The sequence below is a fragment of the Mytilus californianus genome, unplaced genomic scaffold (assembly GCF_021869535.1).
Source record: "Mytilus californianus isolate M0D057914Y unplaced genomic scaffold, xbMytCali1.0.p SCAF_10, whole genome shotgun sequence".
Classification (NCBI taxonomy): domain Eukaryota; kingdom Metazoa; phylum Mollusca; class Bivalvia; order Mytilida; family Mytilidae; genus Mytilus; species Mytilus californianus.
In genome coordinates this window covers 33160937-33172937 of record NW_026262582.1, presented here as the reverse complement: position 1 = coordinate 33172937, position 12001 = coordinate 33160937, and the positions used below count along the sequence as shown (strand labels likewise).

At 30.7% G+C, this 12001-nt stretch overlaps 1 long non-coding RNA gene across 1 annotated transcript; it reads left to right on the top strand.

Moving 5' to 3' along the window:
- Positions 1–5475: 5475 nt before the first annotated feature.
- Positions 5476–10569, top strand: LOC127717975 (uncharacterized). The gene is made up of 2 exons (XR_007989501.1): positions 5476–8020; positions 8818–10569. It is a non-coding gene; the product is annotated as an uncharacterized LOC127717975 (long non-coding RNA).
- Positions 10570–12001: the final 1432 nt, after the last annotated feature.

The following is a 12001-nucleotide window of genomic DNA, read 5'->3' as shown; positions in this document are numbered from 1 at the left end:
ATACTCCATTATAATATATACATATAAACAGCTATTATTATTGTCAACACTTTCCTGTTAAATATAACTGAGCATATACATAGTGCCCTACTAAAGCATTTATAATTGAAAAAAACATATAAACACAAACGTATTTGATAGGGCAATAGAGTATCTAATAATTTGATTGTTTTATGTTGTTGGTTTCCGATTTCCTTGACATGATTGACAGGACATGATTTGAAGTTTTTATCTAAACAGATTTTTTTTTTTAAATGTGAATTGATTTTATTTGTGTTCATCCATTTTTATTGCTACAACTATGCATTTTCTTTTTTCATGGAAGAATATTTAAAAATTTCTCAGGCAAGTAACTGTTTACAACCCTTGTAAAGCTCATTTGTTGTATAATCACTTCATTCTAATTTTGCATTCAATAATTCAAACATCACATCGTATTTATCGAAACAAAATGATGCAGGGAAACACAAATCAGTGCTAAATACCAAAATAAGATACTGATAGGCCCTACAAAATAAACAGTACAGGAGGTTATAAATGTCCAAAGTCTACACCAGTTATGCTGAAAACAAGGAAATCGACAAAAATTTAAGTGATACCCTAAAAGGAGTTTAGGACCATATGGTTGATAGTTGTTTCTTTTAATTTTGACAATACAACAGTAAATTGAGTACATTTAAGGTTTTATATGTGCAATGTTATCTTCGATGGTATTCATCTATCATTCACAATACAAATTATGTCTTAAAACCAAGAAAGAACAATATCTAGAGACAGGGACATGAGGGAGGTTGGTGGGAAAATAAGATTCCATTGATAACAAATATATGCTTTTGAAGATACTTTTTGCATTATAAATAATTTCATGTTCAGGCACGATTGAGTTTGAGTCGATTATCTAAAACTCTTAATAATTGCTAAAGATAAAAATAAAAACTCTTATTGTAAATTACTTATATTTAGGTATGACAAGCCAGTATTTACAAGCCATGCTTCTTACAGTGGCAGTTACAGGTAATATTGTGTAATTAAATGATTTATAGGGTAAAGCATTCTTTTATGTTATATGATGTATAATTTTCTGCATGATATGGAATATGTGAAAATCACATCATATACCTCATCATCATCATCACCATCACCATCCGTGTAATTTTGTTATTTCTGTTATTATTAGCCTCATGTCCAGCGATCTAGACCACTTGACCACATCCGCTATATTAAAATATAACTTCAGTAGTCGTAATGTTCCCTTGTCACGTAAGAGGAATCTAGATAAGACATAATACATGTGTTTTAAGCGTGTGTAGATGTTATATTATTATTTTTTTTTATGCACAATGTATTTTATATATATGTGTATACTATTTGTTTGCTAAATACAATCCGTTGTTTCAATATAATAAAATTGATATTTTAACTTTAATATCTAATTCGTTCAGTCTTTCTGACTTAAGCATATACTATCTTAAACAAGTAACTACTTAAATTATTTCCTTTTTCATTATAATACTTGATACAGAAGCAAAATGAACCGTTTAAATAGATCTTAAGATCTTGTATTATAATACATTAAGCAATAGTTTAAAATGTTACACGTATTATAACACCTAGACTTATTGTGTGTAAGTTTTCCTGGTAAAGAAGTTGATAGTTAATATTAAGATTTTGGAAACGTATTCCTTCATGTGTCCGACCAATTCAAGTTAAAGTACCTGAAAAGATATTTTTTTTTTTATTTTTTTTTTTCACAGGATTCACTACAGACACAGATTGTCCAAAATATCTTCCCGGTAAAGTAGTTGGCAGATACACATGTAACTAAAGGGAGTTAACACTGTTATGAGTGGACCACTAAAAAAAATACATTAATATTAAAAGATGACGTAAATAATAAAGCAATTACGAATGCCTTTTAAGGCGAAATGCCTTTCATAATTATAAAATACAGTTTGTATATTGCATAAAATTGAGAATGGAAATGGGAAATTTGTCAAAGAGACAACAACCCGACCAAAGAGCAGTAAACATCCCAAGGCGACCAATGGGTCTTCAACACAGCGAGAAAATCCCGCACCCGGAGGCGGGCTTCAGCTGGCCTCTAAACAAAAATGTGTACTAGTTCAGTGAAAATGTATATAAAAAGTCAATTGCATCCTGATACTACTAAAATACCATATAATTATGTTCGTGTTATTCAATGTTATTGAAGCTACATATACAACATGTAAAAGGCGCGTGGGCAAAGCGTTTTAAAACAAGATTATTAAGATTGAAAATGATTAAATAAACACATAACTGATTGACAGGATACATTTTATGAGAAGCATATGTGAATTGTGATTAATTTGGTATATGAACAAATTCCTCAAAAATAAGTTTTGGGTTAGCAAAAATATATACTTTATGTATTTTTGTTCTTATTATGTTTATCAAGGTTAACAATTCAATTTGCTTAATTTAGATCAAATGCCCTGTTTTAAGACTCTACAGGAACTGTTTGTGAAATCTGGAGATAGTCTGATGTTAAACTGTACCTGCTTAAACAGGGCAAATGGCCAATGGAGTGGTCCAAACAAGCTACAGCCCTTAGAATCGTTGGTTGGTAATTTCATACCATACACACAAGGAACATATTTAAACCCACAGTTAAACACATCAAAATACATGGTTTATGGTGGATATGATGTTAAAAAATGCCGTTTGATGATTACGAATTTCTTGTCAGATGACGACGGTACATACATGTGCCAGTATATTGAACAGTTCATAATATACATACATGCATACAAGATAGTTGCGACAAGTAAGTGAACTTAGCTAATAAAAAGTAAGTAAAAAATATGTTATGCATTCTGATAGACACCTTCAATACAACGGATAGATGAAATTGGACAACTATGGAATGAAAGGAAAAAATGAAATGAGTGACACAATACTTCAAGAGACAAATGAAAAAAAAATGGGAAAATTTCAAACAAAAATTTGGAAATCGTAATTTTGACTGGAATTGTAACTATTTCATCATTACTTTTGAATATTATAAAAAAGATGTGCATCAAGAGCACAGAAAAGGTGAACAAAAATATATATGCAAAAATATGTAGCTGTCAGTGAAAATTTCATGGTTAAATGGTCACACAGTTGAAAGCAAAATTTGCTGTCAAGTCTAGCCAAAAATAAAAATGCTTCAGCTATATTACGTCGGAAGCAGCCGTCCCAAACCACAAAGTAACCTTTAAAAACAATATTATTATTTGAAATATTATGTACACTAATTTAATGATAATATACAATTTGAGATGGCAAGGGTTAGAGATTTACTCTGATTATAGAAGTACATGCATAATAACATATACCGTGCTTTTGTAGAATGATTATTGCAGGACAATTTCTACGTAGCAACATTCCAGCAGCACTGGTTTTGGATTACTCATGCACTAGCTGAAACGACATCTTAGGCTTGCGTTTCCGATGATTAATTCCTTTAAGGAGGATATCTGGTGAACGACTCGACATATGCCACTAGTGGAGCAGGACATCTTTTCAAATGTGCATGAATTCAACCTCTGTTTTTCTTGTTCTGTTCTGTTAGTGTTTTTCAAACTTTATTTTCTTTTTACATGTTTTGTGGACTGTATTTTCCTCTTTGTCTTTTTGTGTTTGGACAGAGCGTTGTTTGACATCATCAACATGTTTTGCTATTAATTTATTTTCGTTGACTAAAAAACATGGTATTTTCGTGAATACATTTGTACTTGTTTTTTTGTAGTTTTGACAAAGTTTACACACAATCTTTAACAAAACAATTTGTTAAACCTTTAAATTGGTGATTCACTTGCAAACGAAATACATGAAAATTCGATTCGTATGATTCCATTGTATTGTTTAATTAATAGTTGTTTCTCCGTGTACCGGAAGAAAGAAATCTGCTGTCATTATTAACATATATATATACTCTGAGGGCATTCAGCTTTACTTATAAGCGTCTAGTGTGTTTTATTTTTAAAAGCTTTAGTTAATATGATCTTATTTGAAAGTAAACCACAAGAAATCGTTTGGTATAACCAGTCATGGGCGTTACTTAAACAAGTTATTTTTTTAGTTACTTATATTTTAGGTTTTTTTTTTTTTAATTGTTGAATTACTCAATAAAGTTATTTTGAATTTCAATAGAAGCATCGACTCAACGAATTTTTACATCATTTTATTACATAAAATTAAAAATTTATTAAATTTGAGATGAGTATAGAGATAAAATGTTACTTTCAAAACAATGACAAAAATATTACTTGTATAAGTTATTTTATACATCTTTGAAAAATTAGTAATTACAATTATTTAAGGAACATATGTAATTGTCTTTGGTTACAAATTATAAACAACTTTAAGGCTTACTGAAATCGCAAGCTTCCATCTATTTATATCTGTCTGCCTTTAAGATTTTCAAGGTAAATGATATTTTGATAGTCCAAAGAGACCAATCTTTGACCCAGAAGCGTCGATATGAAATATGAAATATAAGTGCATCAGAAAGGCAATTAGTGTTTCAGGAGGATTAGGTGTTATATTTCATGGGAAAAATAACCAGATGTCTATGAAAATTTGTTAAAGCTAGTAAAATCTGTATGAATAGACACCTATAAAAATATTATTTACAAAAGTTACTTTTATAAGTAATATTTAAAACAGCCTCTTTTTCAATATAACTTGTATAGGTAATTTTGAAAGTTACTTGTTTAAGTTATGCCCCTGACTGATAACACATTCTCAGATATATGTCAACGTACATCGTATATATTTGTGTTTTTGATTAATCAGAATCATCAGTAATATGCAAAATCTACACTCGTTTAAAAAAAGATAAAAGGATATTTGACTTGACAAAGGTATAATTATTTTATTTGTATAAACTTGCTGATGAAAATTCAAAAACGACTTTATGGCTTGTCCTAAGCTCGGTGGTCAGTGTTCCGGTGCTAACTGGATTTATAGCATGCTTTATTAAACTTAAAGTCGATTAACTATTGAGAAAATAAGGTTCAAACTCTTCAAGGCAAAGTTGACATTGGATGAATACGGCTACTCCTTTTAAGTCTGTTTTGTTCCTTTAACCTTTAACGTATTCAAGTTTGTATACATCATTGGTTTCTATAATTTTAGTTATATCATTCCTGATGAAGGCTAATCCAGAAAAGCGCCTTGGGCGCATCAAACACAAACATAAATTTCTTTTTGCATTTTATGTTCATAAACAGATCATCGTGTGCTCGTTCATGTGTCATGGCAAATATCTTTTGTGTTCAAATTCTTTTATAAGAGGTCGTTTGAGGGGCATTCTGGTCTTAATTTGTTATTTTGAAAGAATTACCATTATACCATTTAATCTACATCATGCTTTGAAATAACGTTTTAAAGCTTTAAATAGCAGTCAAAATATATAATTTATGTTAGTGTCTACGTAGCTTTTGTTACCATATGAATATATATATCACTTGGTAATGATGCCAAGAGATAATGATCCAATACATTTTTATAACATAATTGGAAAGAATTTCTTGATAATTTTCTGTTTTAAAATTGTCTTAACATTGAAAAAAATCATGGATGAAATCAGGAGCCAGTTTTTTTTATAAAATCGGAAAGATGAATGGCAACAAAAAGAAAAAAGGTAAAAAAATATTTGGTGACATATTGAATAACCAAATGCCAACATGACTTTAAATAGGTGCCGATTTGACTGGATTTCGATTTGACCAGGTGCCGATTTGACGTTTTCTATAGGTGCCGAATTGACCAGGTGCCAATTTGACTTGTACCCATTGAACTATACGTTGCATATTGTATGAAAAAAGATATTCTTACCTTCTGAATGACTTGATGTAAGTCTCTACGTCATTAGATTAATTCATTTATATTTCCCTTTCTTTACTTTTTATGTTTGCTTTTGCGCATGCCTTTCTGCATTATTATGTGTAAGTTGTTGTCTTTGTTTATAAAATTTAGGAGATGTGATATGATTGCCAATGACACAACTATCTACCAAAGTTCATTTAGTAGCTTTAACATTATTTAAACTGTCATTAGTTTACATTTTGATTTTCCATTGTATTCAGTTGTGTTGGAAACATTCACACAATTCAGTAAAATTTTAAGCACTTTTGAAATTCAACGTAATGTATTGTGTCATTTATAAATTCCCTAACATATGGGGACGGGGAGTGTTACTCAATCAATGTCAGCTGTTTGACACTTTTCTTCTTGGTACTATGTTATTTCTTGATTCAGAACTTCTACTTTTGAAACATAACTTCTCAGCAATACTCGCAGCATAAATTTGACGTCACAATTGATTCCTACTAAAGTCACTACGATCATTCGATCGAGTATGTCCTTGGAGTCTGTTGAAATGCATTGAAAGTTAAGGAGTCATAAGAAACTACTTTGCAACGATATAAGTTTAAATGAAGTTCAGTTTATTTTAATTTGAAATGTCGACTAATTTTCTAGAACTCTAGACCGTAAGTTTTCTAAAAATTAACAAAGGCAAAATAATGTCCTATGATGAATTCAGTTCGTGCTTGAGTGTTACATTGAAATATATTTTTTAAGTTCCTACAATAAAATAAAGGCACGTTTGAAATGTTTTTGCTACATTTATATTGCTTACCTTATGTCTCTTGACTTATTTATTATTTCATTGTTCATTTTGTTACAAAGTCATGGTCGTCTAACTAAAATGAAAAGACTTTGCAGGTTGGACGTTTACTGTTACCTGGTTACTACGTTGTCCATACAACATATTTACCTTTTAATTTATCAAAACGGGATTCCGTATCATGTAATGCTTTTGTGTTTGACCTAATTACTTTCAAGCATTGAATATATATATCTACTGTGACAAACAGATTATGTTCAGCTTTTAATATTTTGTTGCCAATGGTGATTTTGATCATTCAATTATCTCAAAATCGTAAAAAAACGATTTTATATCAATAAAAACAGTTCGTGAATATGTAGCATATAATTACTTTGCAACATTAGTTTCTACACAAAAAGAAGGTCATATTCGATTTAAAATTTGTCACAACGTCTGTTTCAGAGTTATGTTCCTTCCAAATACCGAGTTTGATGATCTTCGTTGGTAGCATTCTTGTTTTCTAGAACCTTATGTTGTTTTAGTTAAGATCTTATAATTCTGCAAGTCTTCATATTCTTTTCATATAAGTCGAATTTGGCGTCCAAATATGATTAAGTCAGATATTCTACTTAATACCGTTAGATTGGTTTGTTGTCCGTGCAATATCCACATAATATTCCATTAAAAGTTATGATCAGTGACCTTTTAGCTATCAATAAAATTGCTGCATTCACAATGTTTTCGTATTTTTCAACAAATATTGTTGGGTTAACTAAAAAACATTTTCGAATGTAGTCTAAAAATTCTATCTTTTAATTATTTTATTCCTTGACATCGCTCCGATTATATGCACCGACATGGCTGAAAAATCGCGATTCATAAATCTTAGAAAAACCGACAAACCGAGATACTTGTGACTTTTTTTGGAGTCACTGCGGCTCCCATTTTTTGGTTTGTTACATTGATGAAAATCTTCTGAAAGTATTTATGAAGTTTTGTTAAATCAATGTTTCCTAAATGTATCTGTTGAAATATCAAGACAGAAATATTGATAAAACTTTCCTTGGTTTCTATTTTCAGATAATCCTGAACCTCCTGAAAATTTGTCAGCCGTTTTGAATTCTACCACTTTTGTGGTGTATTGGCATCCTGGATTTCATGGAGGAATTCCTCAAAGATTTTATATTGAGTATAGACCGGAAACAAAACCAGAATGGGAGGTTGTAGGACCCATAGTGCAATCAAACCTCTCAATGGACCGAGAGTTAGAGTACAGACTAAAATATGTACTAATCGCTAATAAATATTACTTACGGATGTATGCTAAAAATCTTGTTGGACAAAGTAATTACTCAAACATCTTTTTTGTAGAGATGGAAGGTATGCATATAACGATTGGTTTTAAAGTTACATTTTTATACTTCAAATCATACACAAAATACGTCGATGAGTATTTTGTTAAACGAAGTTACCAACGGCACAACGAAACTTATACGTTTAAAAAACAGACAATAGTTTGATGAAAAGAAAAGAAGTGTCGAAAAGGGAAAAAAAAAACCAATAATTTATAAAACACTATAAACTAATAAAGTAAACTTAGGGAAAAAGAGTACATAATATTGTTGACATATATTTTTAATTATGGTAACAGACCTTGAAATTCACCTACGGTGCATGACATTATTATATGTGCATACACTTAGGTATTGCATTTACAAAGCAAAGAGTTTGTACTCTAGTTGTTGCTGCTGTCTGCCGTTTGTCATGATAACCTTTCGTGAAGTATTGTTAGCTTAAAAAACACTCCATCAGTTTTTTTACCGAAATTATATTACCTGAGTGTGTAAACCTGAACTCTTTCATTACCTACCGTACCGTATGGGTTCGCAATTGTTCAAGCCTTGCGATGATCTGCACTTGTTTATATCGTGTTTCTGTATTCTGCGGTTAATGTTTAATGGTTAATGGTTGATCATTGGCATTCATATAACATCTCCATATTTTTATAATAACGGTTTGTCTAAATTAGAATAATACAACACTTCTCTTGTCTTTAGTTTGAACGTAATGGGTAATTGTATATTTAAATGATTTATAAAGACATACATTGTACATGTTGTAGTTATGATAAAAAAATTCCGTAATGAATATTGATTACGAAATCGTTATCATTTTAGACTGTAGCTGCAACTCCGAGAAGTATAATAATCGTATATGGCAGATAGCAAGTAGTTTCTTAGGAGGAAGTCTTATTGTCAGCATTTGTGTGAATATTTATTGCTCACTGAAACGTAGGAAAAATTCCGGAATTGTTTTAGAAATTCCACTTGAAGGTCAATACTATGAAATTGGATCCATCAATGATGACAATGCGAGTATCCAAGGCATACTAAACCATTTACAAGAAGCAGTAACTAGTGCCGACAGACCAGCTTCACAAAGTACCAACAGTAATGTATCTTCTTTTCAAAACATGTCCTCTTCGGGAAGTTCGGTACCCAGTCTATCAAATCTACTGCTGAATAAAGACGAATATGAAAATCCTTATGAGACGATTGACAATGAAAATATTGAAATGCATCCATATAGTATCATAACGTCAAATATGTATCAAAACACTACCGTTTTTCATAAAAATATACGTACTAACAAAATTGAGCATCCTATTCAAAACGATAAAAAAAGAGATCCATGGCTAATCATTTACAACAAAAACTTTGTAAATACATAAACAAGAAAACTTATTTTTCTTGTGAAGAACTCGAAACAGACAATTAATGCACTCCTTCTTACCCTTGAAGGCGTGGCGGTAACACTTGTAATAAATTAACTCGACGAACGTATGGGAATAATAAACACGGATCCAATTCGATTCCCGATTTACATGATGCATTCGTTTAAACTCTCCTTGGACGGAGACATTATTTCTAAATTGTCTTTATGACGTTTGATAAACAATTTTTCTTTTTTTCTGATAATTCAAAATATACATTGTACCTGATGTTTAAGTCTTTGATTCTCATTAATTTATTTTTAAATGTGAATTTGTAAATAAGATACAATCAATAACTTCAGTATGGAAATGCAAATTATTTGTGTCGAATCGCTATATCAATACATAAACGACAAAACCGGCCGACTAGGGTATAGACATATTGTTATCTGAACCCCTTCCATCTAGCAGTAAAATATGTTCCTTTTGGTGTTTAATGTCGCAGGTAGTCCGGTTTGGAATGGGATTTCTTAATCAGATGCCTAGTGTAGAGAGAATGACTTAACGGAACTCTCCTAACAACTCTTTTATGGGTCTGTATGTGACCTTATGAAAGGAAGAATGTCTTCAACAAACAGAATACTCTTCTTTTTTTAACAGTTTCAAGTTTTAACCCTTTGTACTGGTTGGCATATTTTGCAAAACCCTTCAATTGAATGTATTGTTAATTTATGTGCCTTTATAAATGCATGAAATATTGGCCACAAGCCTGTAAGCAAACAGAGACAAGTAAATTTATTTCCAGTTTTGTTTTGAATTATGAAAAATGTTTCATTACGGAGTCATTATTTGGAAGAAGGTATTGGATTATTAGAAAGTCGAGTTGGGAGTTAAAGTTTGAACTAAATTATTTAGAATCTCTCGTCATTATGAAAACATAAACATTGCTATTTCCATTTACCGTTGTTATATTGTCCTATTCCACATATGGGGTTGAGAACTATTTGTAATATAAAGGACCAATTTGAACCTACATGTAATTTGTCACATGGATTGTAGAAGGAGAAAACACATTTAACGGATTCGTTTTTATAGTGATTAAGATTATGACACACTGTTGACTGCTGTACCCCAATTTTTTACATTTTTACCTACCATGTCTGTTTGTTTTGATCACACATTGTTCTCAATATAATAAAATTATATGCAAATGTCATACAAGCGAGAGTTTTAGCTAGCTATAAAACCACAATTTTCTACATAAGGAAATGCCTGTACCAAGTCAGGAATACGACAGTTGTTTTCCATTCGTTTGATGTGTTAGAGCTTTTGATTTTGCCATTTGATAAAAGACTTTCCGTTTTGAATTTTCATTGGATTTCGGTAATTTTGTCATTTTACTTTTTTCGTATATAGAAAGACAAATAAGAGTAACCTCGCTAAAATACAAAGATAATATTTTACTAAAACGTAATCAACATTTGCGATAAAAGAAAGGAGGTAATATAGATAAAATGAAATTAAAAATTCAAAATAAAACGACAACATGGACAATGCCCTTCTAAACAACCGTTCCGTTTTTGGTGCAGACTATTTGAAAAACAGAATCCAATCCCTTAAATGAGCTACCCACTCAACGAATGGTTGATGGCTGGACTTTTTAGAATGAATACTCTGACAATTGGAAATTTTAATCAGACAGTGATACGTGAAGAGTTTCTAAACAATACATATTTTTTCTATCAGAATGAATATTTTTGCTACCATAGAGTGATAGTCAACAGACTAGCTACGCATGAAAGGAAAACTGCTTCCCTCTAATCTAGAGCATGACACATACCTGTCATCTATGAGCATTACATTCTTTATGAGTCGGAGTTAGGGTTAGATGTGTTAAAAAATAAGTAGTATAAAGTTTGTAAAACATTATAAATCCTTATAATGATACATGTATGAAACACAAAAACCAGTGCAAGTCCCTTTTGTTAATTGGTCATGAAAATGTTAAAAACCCCTTTTTTATATCAAGTGCTCAAGTCATCAGGTTTTCTACACGGACATGTACTTAGCCGATGACCTTGGGCAATTGTCGTTTACTTTTTGATTCAAGGAGGGTGACTTTGGCACGTCAAACGTTTCAATATTAAAAAAAAAGTATTGATTAAAAAACAAAAATATGTTCAAAACTTACAAATATATATGCAATATTTTTCTATTTATATTCAAAACTTACAAATATATATGCAATATTTTTCTATTTATGTTCAATACTTACAAATATATATGCAATATTTTTCTATATATGTTAAAAAAAATGAAAAATTAGGTTCAAAACTTTCAAATATACATGCAATATTTTTAAATATATATTTCAAAAATAAAAAAAAATTATGTGCAATATTTTATATATAGATGTGGTAAAAAATATATAGTCAATAATATTGCATTCTGGGTAATATTTGTAATTACGGATTTCATTGGCTGTTGCAATTTAACGAGTGTTGCACAACTCGGCCCGGAGATAACTCGGACCGACTAATAAGTCAACTCGGACCGTCTATAAAGTCAACTCGGACCGTCTATAATGACAACTCAGACAAAGTATTAAAAGAGGAATTGAATAGACTATATAAATGATCATACATCAT